Genomic DNA, 25,290 nt, shown 5'->3' with positions numbered 1-25,290 from the left:
GCAGACACACACCTCAGAGTACTTAAGGGTGGCTTCAAGTTGGAATGATAAAGTCTCCCCGTTCGGACATGAAAATAGAACTTTCTTAGACAGAAAAAAATCAACAACGGAGACATGTGGACGACGATTTCAGTCACTGCACTTTGAATAGCATTTTTACTCGAGTTACAGGAGATGCACGAATGGCCCTTGACCTACGCTCTTACGAATGCCTTGGAACATTGAAAGAGAACAGCCCTCAAGTCCTGCGGTTTATTATAATGCTGTTGCGTGTCGAGGCAGTATTTGACTCCGTCCTACCGTTGAGACACGGGGCGTACTGTAAATGAACTGCACCTGACAGCTTTAGAAAAACACCTGGGCTCAGTACGGTGCTGAGAGCTCAGCGTTGCTGTTCTAATTAGCACGCACTGCATCGGCTATGACCCGAACTTTTCAATTATCCCGAAGGACGGCGCCTGTTTGTGCAGCAGAGTGTTGCCATCAGGAGGCTGGGGCGTAAGAGAGCCACACAGCCCGCAGGGTGAGCGCTCCCTACTGGTCCCAGTCACACCTCTTGCAGGAGCAGCAGCAACCGGAGCTTTTCCGGGGTGGAATCTCCCATCCGGGTGCCGGCCAGGCTCACACCTGCTGGGCTGCCCCGGGGGTGAGCCCAGTCGAGAGTCGCAGGGCCAGATCTAGTCACCGGGGAGAAACGATACAAGTGAAGGATTGCTCGGCTCTCGGCACTTGAAAAGACCGACAAATGTCTCGATCCCGCCGGAGCTGAATGTACCCGCATGTGTGGTGTCGTCTTCTTCCCCCGCCCCGCTGTGTTTGCTGTATTGTCTCTGAAGGCGGCCCCCCCGAGACGAGACGGGCTGTTCCTGTGCCCCAATTAACACTTTACAGGTGCCATTCCCCGGCATTGTGGCCATTGTCGGTGCTCACACGCGATAAGATAAGGCGGAGGAGAGCGGGGCATGCCCAGCGGCAGACATTCAAGGAGGGGGCAGTGCGAGGTGAGGTGAGGTGCGACACGCCGGAGCCCCGACGCAGCTAATGCGGAGCACTTGTTGGACTGGCATCGAAAGGACGTGTGCGCACGGAGCGAGCCTTCCCTGCGGCGGAGCGCGGGAACTTTCTCCCCCCCTCCCGCTGCAGGAGTTGTGTGCACTGCAGCGGTGCCGAGAGAAAAGCACAGAAGGCAGCAGGCTCTGGAGAGCAGGTAAGAGACGGAGCCTTGTGGGCAGGCGAGCAGGCCCGTTTTTTGGAAATTGCTGAAAAGGTTTGTTCGGTGTGTGGCAGGCGCACGTCGCGAGCTTGCGTGGCGATCTGCCGGTCTGGAGTTATGCAAATGAGGCCGAATTGCATCCCGGGACATGCTGCGAATGCGCAACGGCGACTGCAGATGTGTAGGAAACGGCGCGCTCGTTTTCTCGTTTTGCCCACACTTTTGAGTGTTAGTGTGGCGTGTGAGTGTGTGAAAGAGTGGGCCCAGCAGGAGGCGGTGGCGTGCGGGGCGAGGAGGTGGCCTAGACTGCGCGATTTGTGCTGTGGGTGCGGGCCGCTTGCAGGGGCCTGTTTAACTCATACTTACCTGGCAGGGGAGATACCTTGATCAAGAAGGAGGTTCACCCAGGGCGAGGCTTGGCCATTGCACTCCGGCTGTGCTGACCCCTGCGAATTCCCCAAATGTGGGAATCTCGACTGCATAATTTCTGGTAGTGGGGGACTGCGTTCGCGCTCTCCCCTGATGTGCTTGGTCCAAAATCAGATACGGGAGGGTTAGGACACCACGAGCTGCGTGGCTGCGGAAGGATCCCGGTTCGACAGGAGTGGACGCCGCTGCTGGTTCTCGCTGGCTTTTAGTTAGGGGTCCGGAGAAGCATCTCAAGCTAGTTCCACTACTCTTTCTGGACGTTCATTCCCTTTTCAAAGTCAGTCGTTTTGCTGTAGTCTGCGTTCTTTAGGCTGATTATCGAGGTTAGCCTTTATTTGGTCATGGGGGGCCTCGGTACTGTATGCTGAGTCTAAAGACAGTTTCACCCGTTTTCTGATTGCTCGGTTCTGTACCAGTGCAGACATGTCAAACAGTGAATGGCTGTACCTCTATTGTATCCGTGCTCAATGAATGAAATCGGTAACAAATGAATATATGTCTAGTTATACGAAAAACGAGTGGTTTATCGACTCATCTTCATTTGCAGATTTAGAGGATAGCAGGGGGCACATAGCATACCTCATAGCAGGGGGCACATAGCCGCAATGTATTATCAATGTTAAATTTCAACCATAATATCGACAACATTAATAAACGCATACATTGAGAAAATATTCAACCCAGCATATTTTCCGGTTATATACCACAATGCATTGCTAGTATTCGTTGGTCACGTTTTTCAAACGTAGAAGTATATCCGCAAATATCTCAGCAATCCTCTTTTGACGAGCAAGTATGAACAATAATAATACTATCTGAATACATACAGATCTTTCTTAATATTATTTTGATTAAAATAGTACGTGAATAAGCAAAAAATGGCACATAAAAATAGTGTGAATGGGGAAGATGACACAAAATCGTTTTGCCGTTTCTCTTTTCTTATTCTATGTTGTACTTTCAAACTTTGGGTACTCTTTAATTAGGACAGACTTTATTGCTCAACTGCTATGATGCAAGCCAAATTTTATACATTTATTTCAGCTTTGAGCTCAGTAAACCATTCATTTTTTAGATTATACTAAAGAAGATATTAATCATCATTTATTTGGGAAGTAATATTATATAATTTTCTCCTAGCTGCGGTGCTGAAGTCCCACCCTACATCAACAGAAAAAGAAATAAAGGAGCACGCCATGTGTTACTTGAAGAATGCATATGCAAGGCAGGGGGCCAGGAGATCTGGACACTGAAAATAATAGGTTTTTGGTTCTAACTGTTAGGACAATTAGACAGGGTTTGCAAATAGTGGACAAAAATCGTCTTAACTTCCATTGTAATATTTTTTTTTCTTGGAAATATAGAAGTTGTACATTTTAAAATGTATATTTGAATCAAAATGTGGTTTTGAGTTAGTGTGTTAATGTAATTAGTTTGTGTTTGTCGTTACTATACTGTATATTGCCATGTTACCAGAATTTGAAGCTGAAGTTTAAGACTAGTTGTGTTTTTTATGATTATTGCCCATATGTTGATTGTTGATTGATTGTATACAATGTATAATTTGAAATACATATGTTTCAGGTGTGAATGTGTATTTTCAGAATAAATTTCTAAACCTAATCATTGGCTTGATTTACTAGTTTCTACACCTGTAAAACCTATCTTTGATGTATAATAGACCTCTACCCATATACGTATAATAGTCCTCTAAAGTTATCTGTAACACCTACCATATATGTATAATAGTCCTCTGAATTTATCCGTATAATAGAACTCCAACCATTTACGTATAATGAACATCTAATCATAGACGTATAATTGACGTATAACAGTAGACGTATATTAGAATTTCATTCTAGATGAATTGCAGACCACATTTAGATGTCTAAGGTATGCGTTTAATAGACGTATATTATACGGCTTTTGCCCACTGGGAAGCTCGTTTCTTTCTACCATTATGTCACTATGACAAAATCTGTCTTTAAACACCTTGCTCAGTCTCTGACGAGACTGTCAAAAATTGATTTCGCCGATTGTATTGCAAACCGGATGTCGATGCTTTTTGAACAGAGCACCAAAAAAGCGTCTTTTTTGAAGGTACTGGCATTGGGCATTGGTGGTTCAGTGGTAGAATTCTCGCCCGCTATGCGGGAGGCTGGGGTTCGATTCCCGGCCAATGCAGTGGCTATTGCAGCGAGCGGCTCCATCACTTGCATCCCCTTGCAACTTGCAACTGAAAACCCACTGAAGCTAAGCAGGTGTTAGCCAGGTCAGTACCTGGATGAGGGTGAGCTACAGGGAAAAACAAAGCTTCCAGCTGGAAGCGGTGTTAATGGTGCCAGTGGGGGGGTGCTCACCCTGAGGTCTGTGCGGGTCCCAATGTCCCAATATAGTGACGGAGAAGCTGTGTTGTAAAAGGGTGCTGTCTTTTGGATGAGATGTAAAACCGAGGTCACAGCGCACTGTGGTCATTAAAAATGACCACCAAAACCTTTGACAAAAGCTCTTGGTAATTGATGGTCTTCAATAATGCTTCTCCTTTAGGTACATTTTAAATCAGCTGAAAAATGCTGTGAAATGGGGGGGCACTTCAGGCCAGTGTAGGATTTGGGTTACAAGAACCATGAAACTGCACGAGAAAGCCCGTACACTGAATTACACGGCTTTCTATTCAAAGGAGGACAAAAGAAATTCCCTGAGTTCGATTTTTTGCAGCACAGAGAGGGCCACTGTTGTGAGGCCGGTTAGCTCAGTTGGTTAGATCGTGGTGCTAATAACGCCACGGTCGTGGGTTTGAGCCTCGTACGGGCCAGGTCCTTTCCTCCTCTTTTACCAAAGCTGTTAGGTTCCTTTCCGTGGTGAGATGAGTTGTCGTGCAACGCTGCCACATAGTGCCGACAGACAAGAGTTATCTGCCGGTCCGGCACAGTCTGCCATGCTTTTGTCATTTACTGTAAAGTGGTGTTGAACTGGGTATCGAACTGGAGCCTCACCATTTGCATATGTGAGGCTCCAGTTATACATCGAGTGTCACATTAAATGACAAAAATGAAGAGAGTTAAAGCAGCTGGAGAGGTTTTCTTACAACTTTTGAGCCGACACAGTTTTGGAAAATGTTTCCTTCACGCTGCACTGTACAACATAGGCAGCCAAGACTCTCCAAAACAAAACAGAATGGACAGATAGGAGAAAATTCCCACTCGTCCTGAAGTTCCCAAAATCCAGCACTGAGCGTAAACAAAGTGTCTAAGTAGCGTGGGAATGCTAACCCTAACCCTAGCTGGAGTTTGAGTAATCCAGCACTGAGCGTAAAAAGATGAGTCAAAGTAACGTCTAATCGGATTAGTTTCCTTAGAGCTGGTTCAGAGTTTGCTCAAGAGTTTACCTTTCACAGATGCGCAAAGAAGAATGTTGGGGGTGCACGTAACGGCGTTATATGCAAGTGCTGGACGTGAGGGTTTTCGTTTGTTCGTTTTGTTTTGCTCTGCTTTGCTTTGTTTTGCTTTCCATCGCGTTGGTAAGAGCGTAAATAAAAAGGCGATTCCTGCGTCTACCACTAATGTAAGAGCTATTTCAAGTGCGGCGTGGTGCGGCTTCTCAAATGCTCAACAGGATGACTTCGCATGCACGCGTGCTTTCTTGCAGTCGTGTGTGCAACCATGTCTGCTTACGTGCAAACGGGCGTGGTTTCATGTATGCAAAAAACTTTCCTGGGCTCTTCTGAAGCACATAACATTTTTTGGAGATATACATTTGTCTTGTTTTCCTCTTAGGCTCTAGAATTGATAACTTTTTTTTCATTTTTGGCATTTTTATCATTTTCCAGAAAGTGGTTGCAAGCCCTATATCATGCGAAGAAACTTCAGAATTCGGGGATCAGTCAATGGATTTTCTTCAAAGTTGGATTTTTGCACTCTGTGGACCAAGAGATGTTGTTCTATAATGTTTTTTTTCAAATTTAAAAATATCATTTTTTCATGGAGCTTTGAAGGGGATGGATTCACCCTCCTTTAGCCAGGACAGAGCTCCAGGAGCCTGGGTAGGATTCTAGCTTTCTCCCCTTGCAGGCACCTGGCACAGAAGACATCATTTTTTTCCTTAAAATCTTTTTTTTTTTGTGTTCCTTGTTGTTCCAAACTTAATTTTAATCACTTTTAATTAGAGATTTTATTAAAAATAGTGCAAAAAATGACAAATTTCACACAAAATAATGTAACATAAAACGGATGTTTTTAACTTTATTGTAGTGTTTTAGAAACTAATATGTCTTCAAAAATGGTTGTTTTTCACTCCTAGGAATGAAAGCTGTTGTTAAATGATGTTTATTTTCAAATTTTGAAAAAATCAAAGGATTCTAGCTTTCTCCCCTTGCAGGCATCGGACACAGAGAACCTCATGGTTTTCCTAAAATCATTTGTTATGTTCCCTGGTGTTCCAAACTTAGTTTTAATCAATTTTAATGTGTTATTATGTTAAAAACAGGGTAATAAGTTTCTAATTGGACTATAAATAATGTCATATTGTCTGCTATAAAACTGATGTTTTCAACTCCATTGTAGAGATTCTAGAATCAACTAATAGAGAATTGAAATAAAAAAAGGGCATAAGAAGACATTACCAACAACGACCACAGGATGGAGATATTGTCTAGACATTACCAACAACGACCACAAGATGGAGATATTGTCCAAAGAGGCAAGAATGGCAATGCCGCGATAAGGTAAAATCATTTTTTGAAAGAGATTGCTGTCAGAATGCACACCCGTATCCCAAACATAATCTCTAGTAAAATATGATCATTTGTGAAACAGGCAAATGAGTGTCTGCGACAATATGATTGCTACATATCTGCATTTGTTGGTTTTTAAGGAGTAAGAGTGCAGGGGGTTTAAACCTGCGATCCAGTGTGTTGAAGTATTTCACAACACTAACCCTAGCACATTTGGAAATAAATCCTCATAATGATTATTGCCCTGGGCATGTACCAAAAAATCAGTGAGCATATATATATATATCACTGTGTTGAAGCTAGAGACACAGAATAAGAGCAAACACATCCTAAATACAGTGTTCCTGCACCTTTGACCTCATCCAGAATGTATCGTTTTTTGAAAGGGATTGCTGTCAGAATGCACAACTGAATCCCAAACAGAATCTCTAGTCAAATATGATCATTTGTGAAACAGGCAAATGAGTCTCTCAGGTGCCCATTGCTCATTTTCAGACACATTTATGCAATACTTTCACCATGCGTTGAGCAATAGGGATTAAAGATACCAGAGGTAAGGTTTAAAAGTGATTCTGAGGTGCAACACATCAGCGATACAGCTAGGCATCTGAAATGCGGGGTTTGAGAGCCCTTCAGGGAACACCGTACCCTAAAGGTACCAGAAGTCCACTAGTATAAGCATTAAGTCACTGTCACCCCTGTTACAATGTGATTGCTACATATCTTCATTTCCTTGGTTTTTAAGGAGTAAGAGTGCAGGGGGTCTAAATCTGCGATCCAGTGTGTTGAAGTATTTCACAACACTACCTGTAGCCCGTCTGGAAATCAATCCTCATTCTGATTGTTGCCCTGGGCATGTACCAATAAATCACTGAGCATATATATATATATAGCACTGTGTTGAAGCTAGAGACCTGTATGTAATAATATGATGCTAAAATGTTATTTTCAGATATATTAATGTAATAAATGATTGCTTATGCTTTATAAACAAATCTAATTAAAATAAAAGCTTAAGTTTTGTATTTATCTTGTATCATAGAACATGATTTTCTTTGTATTTCAAGCCCACAAAGTGTCCAAATGACGCACTACATGATATAAGGAAGATTATCACATGCATATCGGTATTATCTTTCTTATGAAAATGCATTCCTTTCATTACCTTTTACTTTTTAAAATGAACTCAAATTGTGTATAATGTAATAATTTAAGTAGAATAGATTCTAATAATATAATGATCCAGTGTGTTGCACTACTTCACTGCTTCACTGCTCTATGCCGTCTGGAAATAAATCCTCAGACTGCTTACTGCCCTGGGCATGTACCAATAAATTACAGGAGCACATCTATATATCACTGCGTTGAAGCAGGGGACACACAATCACTGCAAACACATCCTAACTACAGTGTTCCAGCACCACTGACCTCATCCAGAACGTATCATTTCTTGAAAGGGATTGCTGTCCGAATGCACATCTGAATCCCAAACAGAATCTCTAGTAAAATACGATCATTTGTGAAACAGGTAAATGACTGTCTCAGGGGCCCATTCCTCATTCTCAAGACACATGTATGCAGTACGTACACCATGCATTGAGCAATAGGGATTAAAGACACCACAGGTAAGGTTAGAAGTCATTCTGACTATATTCTAAAATATTGGACTCATATTCTTATGATGGCTGACATGATGCTGCGTTTAAAACCGGGGTTAATGGACATTATATGACTGTCAATTCTGTTTTGTTTTGGAGACTCTTGGCTGCCTATGTGGTACAGTGCAGCGTGAAGGAAACATTTTCCAAAACTGTGTCAGCTCAAAAGTTGTAAGAGAACCTCTCCAGCTGCTTTAACTCTCTTCATTTTTGTCATTTAATTGTCTGTCGGCACTATGTGGCAGTGTTGCATGACAACCCATCTCACCACGGAAAGGAACCTAACAGCTTTGGTAAGAGAGGAGAAATGGACCTGGCCCGTACAGGGCTCGAACCCACAACCTTGGCGTCACTAGCACCACGCTTTAACCCACTGAGCTAACCGGCCTCACAACAGTGGTCCTCTCTGTGCTGCAAAAAATCGAACTCAGGGAATTTCTTTTGTCCTCCTTTGAATAGAAAGCTGTGTAATTCAGTGTACGGGCTTTCTCATGCAGTTTCATGGTTCTTGTAACCCAAATCCTACACTGGCCTGAAGTGCCCCCCCATTTCACAGCATTCTTCAGCTGATTTAAAATGTACCTAAAGGAGGAGCATTATTGAAGACCATCAATTACCAAGAGCTTTTGTCAAAGGTTTTGGTGGTCATTTTTAATGACCACAGAGCGCTGTGACCTCGGTTTTACATCTCATCCAAAGGACAGCACCCTTTTATAACACAGCTTCTCCGTCACTATGCTGGGGCATTGGGACCTGCACAGACCTCAGGGTGAGCGCCCCCCCGCCGGCACTGTTACGTCCCAGTGTGTGTTCTGTGTGTTTTTCTGTTATGTCCACACTGCTGACCCTTGATTGTTCTCCCTTCCCCATTGGCCAACCATCACACCACTGTTTCAATATGATGTCATCATCAATCAGCCTTCAGCCAATCAGAACATATTTTATTCACTATATAACATGGAGGCTTTCAGAAAGAAAAGGCCTTTTGTTTGACTTTGGTCCTGTTTGGTTTTGGTTTTCGCTTCGCTTCACTTCGCTTCGCTTCTTGTTATTGCTTCGGCTTCGTTTGTTGGTTTGTATTGCTTTGTGTTTGTGTATTTTCGTATAGCTTCGGCTTTGTTGTTTTGTTGGTTTTACGTTAGTTTCTTTGTACTTTCGTTTGTTTGTGTGTTCATCCATGATTTGTCTTTACCTTGCCCAGGTGTTACATGTTCAACTTATGTGTTCTTTTGTACCCTGTCCTGTTGATTACTCTTGTTTTTCCTTATTTGTATTCCTGGTTCACTTGTATTTTTGTGTGAACTTTTGTATATAAGGTTAGTTTAGGTTGTTGGGTACACTTACACACTTAGTTAATTTTGTATTAGTACACTAGTTTAGTACGGGTGAGTGCCATTTGTCTTGTATGGTTTTGGGTAGTCAGTGCAGGTTAACTAGGGTGTTGAAGACGCAGAAGACCGTGTGTTTCTGGTTTTTCTTTTGTAGTCAGATTAGCTTTCCCTCACTGTCCTAGCCAGCTCCATTTTGTTTGTTATTTTCTTTTCTTTGGCAAAACTCTAGTTCCTTACCCTTATCACGCTTCCTAGTCCCTCACCAAAACCCATCTGCTTCCAAAAGAATTATCCTAAATGTTACACCCCTTTTCCCCTAGACACTTGGGGTCGTAACATTATTGGGGGCTCGTCCGGGATATCAAATTCCCGTCCTAAGGATTTTTTTTTGTGTTGCAGAATTTTGGTGTTGGTACAGGATTTTGATTTGTGGATTGTGTTTTGGCAAGGTACTGTAGTTATGGCTACTTTTGATTTGCGAAAGTTTGTGGAGGAACCTTCCTTTGAGCAGCTGGATAAGTGTAGGAAGGACGAATTGCTCCAAATTGCTGATTACTTCCAGATTCAGGTTTCGACGCAAGCTCTTAAAAGGGACGTCAAGAGACCTGTGATGGATAGATTGGTAGAGTTAGAGGTCATTGCATTAACGAGCAGGTACGCCGGTTCTCCTGGGGCTGGTGCTAAACCTGCTATGGTGGTGGAAGAACAGGACGAGGTGCAGGGGGTGGCTGAAGACTTAGTGGAGGCTGAGGTCAAGGCCACCTTGCCTCCCTTTGAACCGTTCTCTCCGGTCTCCACCGGGTCAAAAAGCGATACTCGCCTGAAAGTTCATTTGGCCCGCTTGCACATGGAGGAAAAAGCCCAAGTACGCCAGGCAGAATTTGAATTGCGCCTTGCAATTCGTAAGATGGAGATCAAGGCGGAGAAAGAGGTTAAGCTCCGACAGCTTGAGCTAGAAGCACGAAAGAATGCTCCTGCTGTGCAGCCGACCCACTCCGAGGCCTCTAGCATGTCTCCTTTGCAAGATCCACTCTCTACCACCTTTGATGTAAGTAAGCACATTGCTTTAGTACCTCTGTTTAGGGAGACGGAAGTTGATTCGTACTTTGGTGCATTCGAGCGAATTGCCACATCACTTCGTTGGCCTAAGGAGGTTTGGTCACTGCTTTTGCAGTGTAGATTAGTGGGCAAAGCTCAGGAAGTTTGTTCTACACTTTCTTTAGAAGAAAGTTTGAATTACAATACTGTGAAAGCTGCTATCTTACGGGCTTATGAATTAGTTCCTGAGGCATATAGACAACGCTTCAGAAATCATCGTAAAGTGTCAGACCAGACATTTGTTGAATTTGCTAGAGAGAAGGGCACTCTCTTTGATAAATGGGTTGTAGCCAGTAAAGTGAGTGACTTTAACTCATTGCGTGAGTTAATGCTCTTAGAGGAATTTAAGAACTGTTTGCCTGAACGCATTGTTGTGTATTTGAATGAGCAAAAAGTAACTACTTTATCGCAAGCCGCTGTTTTGGCAGATGAGTTCGTGCTCACTCATAAGAATGTTTTCATGTCTGTGCGTGCGGAGAAGACTTTGTCTACTCTAAGTTCCCAGTCTCAGTCTCCCCCAGTAAAAACTAGTTCCTCACGTCTTAAAGAGGAGCGTGAATGTTTTTATTGTCACAAGAGAGGTCATATAATTGCAGATTGTTTGGCCCTAAAACATAAGCAGCAGCAACAGCAACATCCTAAGAGTGCTGGGTTTGTTAAGACTGTCTCCCGTTCTGCTATTCCTTTGTCTAGTGAAAACAGTCTCCCTGACCCTAGTTATGAACCATTTATTATGGAAGGATTCATTTCGCTAACAGGTTGTAAGAAAACCGGCTCAGGGACGCCAAATATGTAATCATAGTGGCTCTCTGAAGGCACCAGTTCTGTAGGGTTTGGGCATTTACTGAGACAATTATTAATTGTAGCAGTAAATCACAAAGTTGATTCTTTTGATGGCTTTAGAATCCAACCATGCGACATAACTCAAACAACGCACACACACAGGTACTAATACACGAGGATACATTTATTAATACATAGAATATGCATGTAAACCTAACAGATCTTATCGAGAGGGTTATCAGAATACAAAAGGTATATATTCAGTCAGTTACTAAGTGTTACACATATCAAGAGGACATACGTTCAGTATATCATTCATTTATACCGTTTCGTAATTGAACTTGGTTACAACTTCTACATTAGATACTCAAAACAAGTACATAACTCTTAGGAAATAAATTGATATCAACTGGTTGGGATAACAATTGAATTCTCGAGCTGTAATGCATTGAAGTTGAATACTCATCCAATTTCTGGGGATTCAGATCTCCTGCGGGCACAAAGAAACAGTTGCAGGCTGTTGCTGTCAAATCCGCGCTCTCTGGCTCGGTGCCAGGCTGTGATGTGCGGCTTGCAACGATGCGCTGCTGATGCTCACTGTTGGCTTTAACTAGCAAAGTTTGTGCACAGGAGAAAAGATGACTGTGGGTCCCAGCAAGTCAGGAAGAGGACCTGTTCGTTCCTGATGAAGAGCTAGTTCTGAATAGTGATTCAGCTGTCCACAGTTCCGACCTGTTCACGAGGCTTGCTGCTGGTGCTAACCTCGAGTGGATCCTCTGGTTAGTCTCTGGCAACCTCCGCTCTAGACTCTTAGAACAAAGGAAAGTTCTGGCACTCGGACACACTGGCCGTTCCGTGGTTGTCCGGGCTGAGTCTCAGGATGGTCAGGAGGCGCGCTGCGAGAATGTCCTGCCCTTGGGATCCTTCTGCTCCTGGGCCGTCCTGCCCTGGAATTCTCCTTTGAATTCCCTTTAGAACAGTCCACAGAATCCTCTCCAGAATCTTACTGAATCTTACTGAAGCCGAATCTTGTTGAATCTCTCAGGCTCTCTGTGTTGCCTGTTTTTACCTGGAGGAACTTCAGCTCATTGATTGGTTGAAAGTTCCATGGGCATCAGAGTCCCATGTGGGTTACTCGGCCCTACCAGTCCCTGATTGGTTGATCAAGGTGAGATATGAGTCACTTACTCCTGACACTTAGGAATGCAGTCCAGATGTCCAACTGGCACTCCCTAGACAGATAGGCACCAATGGATGACCATTGATCATGATAGCCAGGCTTAGCTAAGTGCATCCCCCTTTGGGAGCTGTCCTAATCAAACCTTATATCAGCTTGCATGAATAGTTTCTCTGTGGCTGCACCACAGAGATGAACAGAGAAATAATTTGGGAAAGCTCAGAAACACTTAATTATTTCTTATTAATAAGCCTCGCCGCTACAAGGTAAACCAGAAGACCAGAAAACAATTCAAATATTTAGAGATAGTGGAGCAGCCCAGTCATTTATTGTTGTGGATGCACTGCCTTTGTCTGATAAATCTTTCTGTGGTTCGAGTGTATTAGTTCAAGGCATCGAAATGGGTTTTATGAAAGTGCCTTTACACTGTGTACATCTACAATGTGGTTTAGTTACTGGATTTGTTAGAGTTGGGGTATGTCCTTCGCTACCTGTTAATGGAGTAACTCTTATTCTTGGAAATGACCTGGCTGGGGGTAGAGTATAGCATATTGTTTGATTGGTTTTGTCTTCATTGTCCAAACATTAGATGTTTGTTTTTATGGGTGGGGGTGTTACGTCCCAGTGTGTGTTCTGTGTGTGTTTTTTCTGTTATGTCAAACAATGTCAACCATCACACCACAGTTTCAATATGATGTCATCATCAAACAGCCCTCAGCCAATCAGAACACATCTTATTCACTATATAACATGGAGGCTTTCAGAAAGAAGAGGCCTTTCGTTTGACTTCGGTCCCGTTTGGTTTTGGTTTTCGCTTTGCTTCGCTTTGCTTCTTGTTATTGCTTCGGCTTCGTTTGTTGGTTTGTTTTGCTTTGTGTTTGTGTATTTTGGTATAGCTTCGGCTTTGTTGTTTTGTTGGTTTACATTAGTTTCTTTGTTCTTTCATTTGTTTGTGTGTTCTTCCTTGTTTTGTCATTCCCTTGCCCCAGTGTTACATGTTCAACTTTTGTGTTCTTTTGTACCCTGCTCCTGTTTATTACTCTTGTTTTCCCTTATTTGTATTCCTGGTTCACTTGTGTTTTTGTGTGAACTTTTGTATATAAGGTTAGTTTAGGTTGTTGGGTACACTTACACACTTAGTTGACTTTGTATTAGTACACTAGTTTAGTACGGGTGAGTGCCATTTGTCTTGTATGGTTTTGGGTAGTCAGTGCAGGTTAGCTAGGGTGTTGAAGACGCCGAAGACCGTGTGTTTCGGGTTTTCTTTTGTAGTCAGATTAGCTTTCCCTCACTGTCCTAGCCAGCTCCATTTTGTTTATTTTCTTTTCTTTGGCACCACTCTAGTTCCTTACCCTTATCACGCTTACTAGTCCCTCACCAGAATCCCCCTGCTTCCAAAAGAATTATCCTAAATGATACACCCCTTTACCCCTAGACACTTGGGGTCGTAACAGACCTCTAACTCGTTTCCTTAGCTTGGATTTAAGCCACGAAGCAGGCTTCTACTGTATAAACGTCTAGAGGAATCACAAGCTATTTGAGAGGCCATCATCCCAGGGGGAACTGACAAAGTCTATGCCTAAACACCTAGCGCAGTCTCTCGAGAGACTGTCAAAAATCGCTTTCTCCTTTTGCGTTGCAAGTAAGTGAAAACGCAGTCTCAACCCAGAGCCACTTGGCAGCAGCGGCACGTAAATACTGTTACTGTTACTGCTCGATACCGACGTTAACCTACTATACCATGTTCAGCCACCGCTAGAAAATGTTCGGCTCTAGTACCGGAGCAAACGACAGGAGGGCCAATGTCGAACAGGCACACGTGTCAGACATGGAGAGCGACTAGGATGGGATTTGAACCCATGCGTGCAGAGCACAATGGATTAGCACTCCATCGCCATCGCCTCGTCGGGGAAACTGGACTGTCCGGACATGAGCTAGCGCGCTCCAGATGATCTTTTTCATTTTTTTCCCTCATACTCGAGGGTCATTTTCCTGTTCCACATGCGATTTCAACATTTTCCTTGGGAGATGTCAAGCCAGCACGCCACTGCTGTGGTTCAGTGGCCAGTGTGGAGTTCAGAGGCCCTGTTGTACACAGAAAGCACATTGAGCTCCTTGGACGTGAAAAGTTCCAGATAAAAGCCATTTGTCATCCTTTCTCTTGGTGTCGATGTTGCTATTGTATGTAAAGGTGGCAACTTGCTCAGCGAGCAGGCGGAGCACACACCGAATGCAGATGTGTCTGAGTGGTGTGTCCAAGTGGCTGCAAAAGGACAGCGCTCCCGGGGTGCCGTGGCTTAGTTGCTTAAAGCACCTGTCTCTTAAACAGGAGATCCTGAGTCCGAATCCCAGTGGTGCCTTCTTTGTTCTGTCTTCTTGAACAGAACTGGTCCTTACAGACAACCGCCTACAGCTAGACTTAATTAAATGCAAGTATTCATTTCCTGTCTTTAACGCGACTTGTTTTTCTTAAAATGGATGCAACTTGCAAAACATGAAATACAAACATTGCTAATCAGCGCTAGCGGCTGGCAAAAAAAAAGAAGTCAGCAATGTTTTTTTTCTTTAACCTTAACCCTGCTAATGGAGAAGAGTTAAACGACCGAGTCTATGCAGCTTAAACGGTGCTCATGTCGGGTTCTTAGCTGAAAGGGTTGTAAATCACGCTCACCCCAGTCCTTAATCTTTTAAAAGGATACAAAATTGAACCTAGTCGCCACATCACATACATCCTGTTCAACGATAAAAAGGTGACATCTATCCTCGATCCAGAGTAAATCCCACTTTGAGGGCATATTGTTTTCCACTTTACCATGAGTTGGGCTCAGCTGCACAGAGGCGAGAGCAGAGCAATGAGGTCACGGGGACAGGGGAGTCACACGCTGGCGGTTTAAACACGCGCAAGAAAACTGAGGGATCCACAGTATGTGGACCCTCCGTGCGCCATCAGTCCGCACTCCGGACTCTGAATCCTGCCATCCAAGTTAAGATCTCGGCGGAACCTGAGGCGCAGTTCCTTCTTAAAACGTAATCTGGTGAGCATTTCTAGAATCGTACTTGTATAGATGCAGCCTTTAATGTGTTGCTAGGTTAAAATTGATGACTTCTTGAACTTCAGTAGGAAACTTCCCTCTTGATTTCAGATTTAATTTCTTTATTACAGGGGCGCTTTTATGAAGACAGAGTCATGTTCAGGTACTTTGCTTGATGGAGGAAGCATATTTCGGACTCTGTGATCTGCTCACCTGGAAAGGTCTGCTGTACTACTACAAGAGAGAAGTAGAGTCTGGAAGAATGGACAATTTTATGATGCTTTGGAAGATAATGTTTTTTTTTTCTTTGAAATCGAAATGAATCAGAATATCAGTGCAAAAGACAAACTCTTGGTTTGGTTTAATGAGATATGGTTTTAAAACAGACAAAATGTAGAAAACAGGTGTTTCTCACTTTTGGAAAAGAATGGACCGGGGGTAATATTTTACTAGTTGCAGTGCTGATCTCACTGGGTTACAGTCCTGCAGTGTCACACCAGGGCCAGTGGCGCAATGGATAACGCGTCTGACTACGGATCAAGAGATTGCAGGTTCGACTCCTGCCTGGCTCGGGTCGTTTTTAAACGCATCGCGCTACTCCCTAAGTAGTCTATGCTACTTACTGCATTGTAATCGTACCCAGTAAGAGATTTCCTTCATGTAAATGAACTGCACCTGACAGCTTTAGAAAAACACCTGGGCTCAGTACGGTGCTGAGAGCTCAGCGTTGCTGTTCTAATTAGCACGCACTGCATCGGCTATGAGCCCGAACCTTTCAATTATTCCGATCAGTAAGTCAACACGTAGTCCACATGAACGGTAGAAATATTCTCGTCTGTCTCTTGTTTGTATAGAACTGAATGTCCCTGACAATGTACTGTTAGTTTTAATTGAAGAACGGCATTTGTGTTCAAATATACCAGACAAGTTTATGTAACTGCTCATGCGACACTCAGTTGTAATTAGTCAAGAAATAAAGTCGAACAACAGCTGCGGGTTTGATTCTGAACGTATCAGATTGCAGCGCCTTTTACTTCCATTGACAAATGATAGAGATTCGAAGAGAGATCCTTCAGACCAGCAAGCAAACCCACGGCTATTTCGGTTTTCTATCTAGGCAACGTTGGTGTGTGCAATAGCATACATGAAAGCGTGATGCAATTTCTGTGGTTACATTTGTTGCACGTCATGCACAGTAAGAGTGTTTCTAACACCAAATAAAAAGTCAACAATTAGCGATCACGCCTTCTCCTCAGTTAACCCACTGAAACCCTTGCTGTTAACAGTTCTTTACTGCGTGCTTTAAGAGCACCTACACATCGTGTCGGTTCTTACAGCTTTATTCATTAGGTTTTCAAAGGCATAAGTAGAGCACCAGAGGTGCGAACGCAAAATGTGTGGTTATCTGAAGAATTGCTTTCCATGGCAGCGGGGCCAAGCGATTTAGCGTTTTTATAGTACCAGGAAAGGAGAAGCGGCACTCCGCCTCTGCCGCGCAGGCACAAGGTGACGTGCGGCAGACGCCGGAGTCGGCAGGTTTCGAACCTGCGCGGGGAAGCCCCAACGCATTTCGAGCCCATCGCCTTAACCACTCGAGCACGACAAATGCGGGCTCCCCGCCGCCGCATTCCTCCTATAATCAAACACGGACTGCGAGGTGGCTGCGGAAACCTTTTTAAAGTTGCTCTCCGTTAAAAAAAATACCTTTCACAAGATTCGTGCCGGCAGACAGACACGCCTCAGAGGGTTTAAGGCTGGCTTCACGTTCAAATGATAAAGTCCCCCAGTCCGGATGTCAAAATGCAACTTTGGCAGACAGAAAAAACATCAACGAACCAAAAATGTGGACAAGGATTTTACAAGCTGCACCACACTGCACTTTCAAAAGCATTCGTGTTAGACGCAGGAATTGCCTTTGATTTGCGCGCTTACGAACGCCATGGAAAACGAAACAAAACTAAAGCCCTCAGCTCCTGCACTTGATTATAATCCCGTTACGTGTCGAAGCAGGAATTTAAGTCATCCTACCACTGCAACACGGGGAATAGAGGGAAATGAGCACAAGCTACGAATTGTCTCTAATCAGTCCCTACAGTTGTAAGACGCCTGGAAGCGTGCACCCCCATCATTAATCTTTGCGCATCTGTGCAAGGTAAACTCTGGAGCAGTCTCTGAAACGGCTCAAAGGAAACACGTGATTGATTCCATGTGCATCTGGGGTTCATTTCTTATTTACATTTAATTCAAGGGAAAGGCTTGGGTCAGTTTCAGACGGCCTCCGACAGCGAGATTCAAGCGCCCCACCTTCAGCCCAATCTGCGCCGCCAGAACGCCAACGGCTCCTCTGGTCTCCGGGGTGCGGTTGTGGCCCCGTAACCTAAAGTGTTGGTGGCAGACAAATGGAGACTAACAGGTGATGTCCTAGGACATGACTACATTGTGACACTCGGTGGGGATGGTGACCATTGCTTGGAAAAGAGTGCGAGGCCCCTTTAGAAAAACATTTTGTTAACAGGCATTCTGCCTCAGCCTAAACACCTATAGCTTGCAAAGCGCATGCTATTAGACAGGCACCTCTGCAAGACCTTAAGAGTCTCTTAAACTAGTGATAGTAAGGTGTTCCCAATGGGCGATGTTCGGCTTTCAAATCATCTCTCCGTGGAAGCGCCGAGATGCAGCTGTTTAAGGCTTAGAAGCAGCTGACTGTTTTACTACCTAGCTGATCACTGTCAGTCAGGGAGCTTAGAGGTGAAAAGCCTGTCTGAGAGACAATTCGCCGTCGATCAGTTCAATATGTTCCGTACCAGCTCGGCGCACCTGAGATCATCTTGGTAGCCGTGTAGCTCATATGAGTGAAAGCGTGTGTGTCAGGACTCTTACTTGGCCATCCCAACATACGGAATTTCTTCTGTTTCAGCCACTCTGTTGTTGATGTACTCCTTTGTTTTTGTCATGTTGCAAGACCCAGCGTCTTTTGAGTTTTAGATCACAGGCAGACACCCTGACATTCTGCTGTAGAATTTCCTGATACATCTCGGAATTCATCGGTCCCTCGATGATTGCAAGCCGTACAGCCTCCGCCATGCTTCCCAGGTGGGATGAGGTTTTGGAGTTGGTATGCGGTGTTTTGTTATCTCCAAACATAACACTGTGCATATTTACCAACAAGTTCAACTTTTGTCACGTCTGTCCACAGAACATTGTTCCATGAGTTGTGGAACATCCATGTCGTCTTTAGCAAACTTGAGAGGGGCAGTGGTGGTTTTTTTTTGGGGGAGAGCAGTGGTTTCCTCCGTGGTGACCTCGCATGATCACCACTCCTGTTCAGATTTCTTCTTATGGTGGACTCATGAACACAGACGTAAGACAAAGTAAACCACCTGTTTGCTAGATCCCATCCCCACTCAGCTAGTCAAAGATTCCCTCGAAGGACTGGCAGGACCTATAATTAGTATGATGAATGCATCGCTTGCGTCAGGCGTCGTACATGATCAATTTAAGGTAGTGGTTCTTAGACCGCTCCTTAAGAAGTCAAATTTGGATCCACAAGTTCTTAACAACTACAGGCCTGTCTCAAAGGTCCCATTTCAATCTAAAAGTCTTGAAAGAATAGTTGTTGCCCAACATCAAATGGATTCAAATAATATACTTGAGAAATTTCAGTCTGGTTTCTGAAACTGCATTAACAAGAGTCGTAAATTATATTCTCTTAGCTACTGATGCGGGGAATGCAACAGTGCTAGGTTGCAACAGTGCTAGGAATGCAAACTTTAGGTTGCGCTTCTTCATGCTGCATCATTGGCATGAGTGGAGCTTTTTAAACGTCTGTACTTACTGCGCCCCATAAGAAATCGTTTGTCCCTGTTCAAAAGAGATTGTGCGATGTCCTGCAGCGTTCGCAAAGCAAACCTTTGACAGTTTGAATAGAGGAATTTATTCTGCTTCCTGTGCGTGCAGTAGTTACAAACTTGAACGTCTTTACACGATCTCCTGCAGTTTTCAGGGGGCAGGCTTGGTCAGATGGCTTGGAAAAACGCACTGTGTTTCGGCTCGGGAAACATCATGAGCAGTGTCCTGCATGTTTTCTGTGTATAGCTGTCTTTTAACGCATACAGAATTCATTCGAAATCATTGATTTCTCCAATTAACAAGGGTCCCTTAAATGATGAGTCAAAGTAACATCTAATCGGATTAGTTTCCTTAGAGCTGGTTCAGAGTTTGCTCAAGAGTTTACCTATCACAGATGCGCAAAGAAGAATGTTGGGGGTGCACGCTTCAAGGCACCTTACAGCTGTCGGGAGTGATTCGAGACGATTCGTGGCGTGTGCTCGTTCCCATATACCATACGCACCGGCGTGCAGTGCTAGGATGACATACAATACCGCTTGGGCACGTAACGGCGTTATATGCAAGTGCGGGACGTGAGGGTTTTCGTTTGTTCGTTTTGTTTTGCTCTGCTTTGCTTTGTTTTGCTTTCCATCGCGTTGGTAAGAGCGTAAATAAAAAGGCGATTCCTGCGTCTACCACTAATGTAAGAGCTATTTCAAGTGCGACGTGGTGCGGCTTTTCAAATGCTTGTGGGCATTTCTCTGTTGTTGATTCTTTTTTTGTGTGTAACAAAGTGGCATTTTCATGTCCGGACGGGGAGACTTTATCATTCCGACATGAAGCCACCCTTAAGTCCTCTGAGGCGTGTCTGTCTGCAAGGCTTGTATTTTGGAAATGTTTTATTGAAACGGAGAACGACTTTGAAATAGGCTTCCGCCGGCGCCTTGCGATCCAGGTAAGATTGTAGCAAGAACGCAGCGGCAGCAGGGCTTGCTGTAGTCGTGGCCGAGTGGTTAAGGCGATGGACTAGAAATCCATTGGGGTCTCCCCGCGCATGTTCGAATCCTGCCGACTACGTTGTCCGCCTCCAGTCGGTGTGTTCCGGCGCAAGCAAAGAAGCGCGCCTCTTTGCTGTTCCTGGTGGTTTTAAAACGCCCAATCGCTTGTACCCGCTGCCTTGAAATAAATTCTTCAGCATCCGCGAATGGCATTTTGCAGCTGGAAGCATATGTCGACGCTTTTTGCACAGAGCACCAAAAAAGCGTCTTTTTTGAAGGCCCAGACACTGAGCATTGGTGTTTCAGTGGTAGAATTCTTGCCTGCCACGCGGGAGGCTTGGGTTTGATTCCCGGCCAATGCAGTGGCTTTTGCAGCGAGCGGCTCCATCACTTGCATCCCCTTGCAACTCGCAACTGAAAACCCACTGAAGCTAAGCAGGTGTGAGCCAGGTCAGTACCCGGATGAGGGTAAGCTACAGGGAAAAACAAAGCTTCCAGCTGGAAGCGGTGTTAATGGTGCCGGCGGGGGGGCGCTCACCCTGAGGTCTGTGCGGGTCCCAATGTCCCAGCATAGTGACGGAGACGCTGTGTTGTAAAAGGGCGCTGTCTTTCGGCTGAGATGTAAAACCGAGGTCATAGTGCTCTGTGGTCATTAAAAATGACCACCAAAACCTTTGACAAAAGCTCTTGGTAATTGATGGTCTTCAATAATGCTTCTCCTTTAGGTACATTTTAAATCAGCTGAAAAATGCTGTGAAATGGGGGGACACTTCAGGCCAGTGTAGGATTTGGGTTACAAGAACCATGAAACTGCACGAGAAAGCCCGTACACTGAATTACACGGCTTTCTATTCAAAGGAGGGCAAAAGAAATTCCCTGAGTTCGATTTTTTGCAGCACAGAGAGGACCACTGTCGTGAGGCCGGTTAGCTCAGTTGGTTAGAGCGTGGTGCTAATAACGCCAAGGTCATGGGTTCGGTCCCCGTACGGGCCTTGTTCTTTTCTCCTCTCTTACCAAAGCTGTTAGGTTCCTTTCCGTGGTGAGATGGGTTGTCATGCAACGCTGCCACATAGTGCCGACAGACAAGAGTGTTGCGGGAGAAGAGAAAAGTGTTTGAAGATTTAAGAGTGTCTTAGGTGGAGTCAAAATCAAGTGTCACAAATGCAACTGGGAGGATTTCCAATGTTTAATATGGTAAAAATAAGCAGAAGTTATCTGCCGGTCATGGCACAGTCTGCCATGCTTTTGTCAGATACTGTAAAGTGGTGTCGAACTGGAGCCTCACCATTTGCATATGTGAGGCTCCAGTTATACATCGAGTGTCACATTAAATGACAAAAATGAAGAGAGTTAAAGCAGCTGGAGAGGTTTTCTTACAACTTTTGAGCTGACACAGTTTTGGAAAATGTTTCCTTCACGCTGCACTGTACAACATAGGCACCCAAGAGTCTCCAAAACAAAACAGAATTGACAGATAGGAGAAAATTCCCACTCGTCCTGAAGTTCCCAAAATCCAGCACTGAGCGTAAACAAAGTGTCTAAGTAGCGTGGGAATGCTAACCCTAACCCTAGCTGGAGTTTGAGCAATCCAGCACTGAGCGTAAAAAGATGAGTCAAAGTAACGTCTAATCGGATTAGTTTCCTTAGAGCTGGTTCAGAGTTTGCTCAAGAGTTTACCCAGTGGGCATTGATTCGTCGCATATACGTATATTCACGGCGAAAATACGGCTATACGTATATATACGTCGCCTCGACGTATAATCAACGTCGAATTGCAACCGTAAAATCGACGACATTAATAAACGCATATATAACGTCGAAAACACATCTAACACAGTGCCTGAGGCTTTTTACTGTATGTATCGTGTGTGCCGCAACTAGGAGTATACGGCACTCTGCACAGTGTACGAAGTAAATTATTTTCGCAGTAATTAATTTACACTTGTATAATAAATATAGTAAATATAATAAATTAATTACTGCGAAAATAATTTTCTTCGTAAATCCTGCAATCCAGATGATTGGGGTATTGGTGCATGGCTACAGTCTGTGCTAGGAACATGGAGAGGGTCTCTGGTTCAATACATATTTGTGGGTCTGGTATTATTCGTTATGATCATATCGTTAATATCCTGTTTGAAAAACATGTGGACTAAAGCTGCTGCTTCTGTGCTAATTGTACGCCCTGAAGGGATCATGAAGGTCAAAAAATGATTTCATGGGAAAGATTCTCTTATCTAGTGGCAGAACCTGATGGGTAGAACAATATAGCTTTAAGGGGGGTTACCCTTGGGAGTGATTCCCCTAGATGCAAATGATTATTGTGGTTTGTTTGTTCATAATAAGATGTTTTGCAGGAACGGAACAAAGAGAAATTTTACAACTTCAGCTAGTATTGTTCTACAAAACGTCACAGCTGAGGCAGGGGAACAATGTGTAGATTTTTCTAAGAGTTATTACCCAGTTGTTGACCAATCTGTTGACCAATGTTGACCAAAAAAGCCTAGGATTATGCTGGGCTCCAGCCCACAGGGATTTACCTGTGCTGTAAGAACTAATGAGTGAATAAGGAGACTGGATTCTGGTGAAAGACTTCAGGAAAAAGAAATGGTGTTCACTCAGGTGGAGGGGGCTGTACCAGGTGCTGCTGACCACTGCCACTGCTGTGAAGGTCACAGAAATGGTGCCCTGGATTCATGCTTCCCACTGTAAAAAGGTCACAAACGAACTGAACAAAGCGCAGGAGTGATGTCTCCACAAGGACAGATGGGGATAACCTGCTTGGGACTGATGTGCACAGCCTTTTTCCTTTTTATGTAGAAGCCTGTCACCACCCCAAAAGAGGAAGAATCTAAACACGAAGCCTCTTTGTATACAAACTGGCTGAATGAAACTGATAATGAGGGGGATATGAGTAATTTGTGGTATAAATTTATAAATCATACTGTAAAGTTAAAGAAATTTAATGCATCTTGTTATATATGTGCTTTAATGCCTCATTCTACAGCCTCACCCATGCGACTTTTTATGAAATGTACTCTTTTATTAATATCATGTTAGAAGGCTTAGACGCTATCAAACAAGAATTAAGGGGAGTTAGATTAATGGCACTTCAGAACAGGTTCGTGCTGGACCTTCAAAATGCAGCATCTGGAGGAGTCTATGCTTTAGTAGGAGACTCCTGTTGTACATATATTCCAGCTAATGACTATGATTACGGAAATCTTACGCTCGCTATTCAGCATTTAAAAGAACTAAAAGACAAGGTGAATAAAGAGAGAGGCATAAAAGATACACCGGCTTTTCTCTCCTGGTTAGAATCACTGTTTGGGCCAGGGGGAATGTTTTTCTTTTAAGTTACTAACACCGATTATAGGGGCTGTGATACTTGTCTTCCTGTTTTTATGTTGCTGTATGACATGTATTATTCCAATGCTTCGAAATATGGAAATATGGTACCTAGGGGGATAAACTGTTCATCCTTCCAGTCTGGAGAATTGGCAGCTGTCTGACGTCAGTAAGTGATCCTTAAAAAATTAATAGTTCCATGACAGTGTGCATCACCAGAAAATCAATTTCAATGCATTAAAACTCTTGTTATCCTTCTGATCATTGAAGTGTCATTGCCCCAGCACTGTATACTCTTACTTTTGACGCCTGTCTGAAGTTGGATCCATTTCTAAGAATGGTGACTCACATATCCTCATGCTCAACTTTGGCTCAACCACACAAACTATGAAGTTAATCATCTGCTTTTGCTCCAAGATTTATGTTACTAGGCTCTCTCCTGGGGATCCTCGTGCTCAAACATTGCCCTTATTGTGGATGATCCATGACAGAATTCAGGGAATTCAGAATTCTGATACCTCAGCTCAGATTCTGACTGGGCAGACTGTCATTGCCTGGTGTGAATGTGTGCATATCTGTTTTTGTGCATGTTCTGTGGCCTGTTGTACAGTACATCACAAATGAAAGGGAAATGGAAAACTAAAATAAGACTCAAGTGTTTTATCTTTCATTAACAGTGTTTCATTAGTATCTGTGCTAGATCCTGTCATCCACTGCTTACCACGACAGGCTCTAGCACAGGATAGCAGCTAATACATTTAACAATCTCACTGCACAATGTTGTATATTCAAGGGCTGATCTTCTGTACTTTTTCTTTCACTTTTCATTTCCTAGAAACTCAGTCCTGCCAGGAATAATCTGAGAACAAAATCAATCTGAGTGAAAATCTAAGCAGAGGAAGATTGTTTTACAGAGTCAACAAGGTCTTATTCAAGGTCATCAGCACTAACAACATTCTCTCTGGAGACAGGCGATAAGAAAATTGAAAGTGTGTATTGTTACATAACAGCAGAGACTATGAGTTATGCTATCATGAGAGTGGTGATGGATTTTTTTCATTGCTTAGTTTTGCAGGTTCTGTACATTTGAACATTCAAAGTGACTAAAGTAAAGGAGTTTTCCCTTTTTACCACATAATTCCCAAAGATCAACACTAATAGAAAGCCTAATTCCAGCCAAGATTCAATTACTGTCTCTCAGGCATCCCAGCAGTGGATTTCATGACTTCAGACAGCCATCTTTATCAGTGGAGAACTCAATGCTCTGAGGTTTACTGGCAGAGTCTCACACTGGGTAATATGTTGGTAAATAATGTCCTATGGAATTCTACTATTGATAAATTCTACTATGGAACTGCGATGTGTCCTGAAAAAATCTTCTATGATAGTGGTACAGTCCATCACACCCCACCTACAGCCTTTAAAAGAGAAAAAAATATTCTGATATTATGGTGGAAAAAGAGCCCTGGAATCTTTGTAGAAGGACAAAAGACGGAAAGAACGGGCAGTGTAACCATGGCGAAGAGAAGGGAAATATTGGAGAGAGCTTTTTTCATACACTTTTTATCATTGTTTTTCCAGCCCAACAATGATCAACAAATATGGGCAGGCGTCCTGTGCCAAATCCAATCTACCTTTCTTCCAAGCATACAGGAATGTCAGT

General features: G+C 43.7%; 3 non-coding genes across 3 annotated transcripts; all 3 read left to right on the top strand.

Annotated features, from left to right (window-relative positions):
- The first annotated feature begins 1,571 nt into the window (after window positions 1–1,571).
- LOC148633370 (U1 spliceosomal RNA) lies at window positions 1,572–1,735 on the top strand. Its single transcript, XR_015933946.1, has one exon. It is a non-coding gene; the product is annotated as a U1 spliceosomal RNA (small nuclear RNA).
- Window positions 1,736–15,952: 14,217 nt separating this feature from the next.
- On the top strand, window positions 15,953–16,025 carry trnar-acg (transfer RNA arginine (anticodon ACG)). The gene has a single exon. It is a non-coding gene; the product is annotated as a tRNA-Arg (tRNA).
- Window positions 16,026–20,276: 4,251 nt separating this feature from the next.
- On the top strand, window positions 20,277–20,358 carry trnas-aga (transfer RNA serine (anticodon AGA)). Its single transcript has one exon. It is a non-coding gene; the product is annotated as a tRNA-Ser (tRNA).
- The last annotated feature ends 4,932 nt before the right edge of the window (window positions 20,359–25,290 follow it).

The sequence above is a fragment of the Lepisosteus platostomus genome, unplaced genomic scaffold, assembly GCF_059453375.1.
Source record: "Lepisosteus platostomus isolate fLepPlt1 unplaced genomic scaffold, fLepPlt1.hap1 Scaffold_47_H1, whole genome shotgun sequence".
Taxonomy (NCBI): Eukaryota; Metazoa; Chordata; class Actinopteri; order Semionotiformes; family Lepisosteidae; genus Lepisosteus; species Lepisosteus platostomus.
This window is presented reverse-complemented; position numbering and strand designations above follow the sequence as displayed.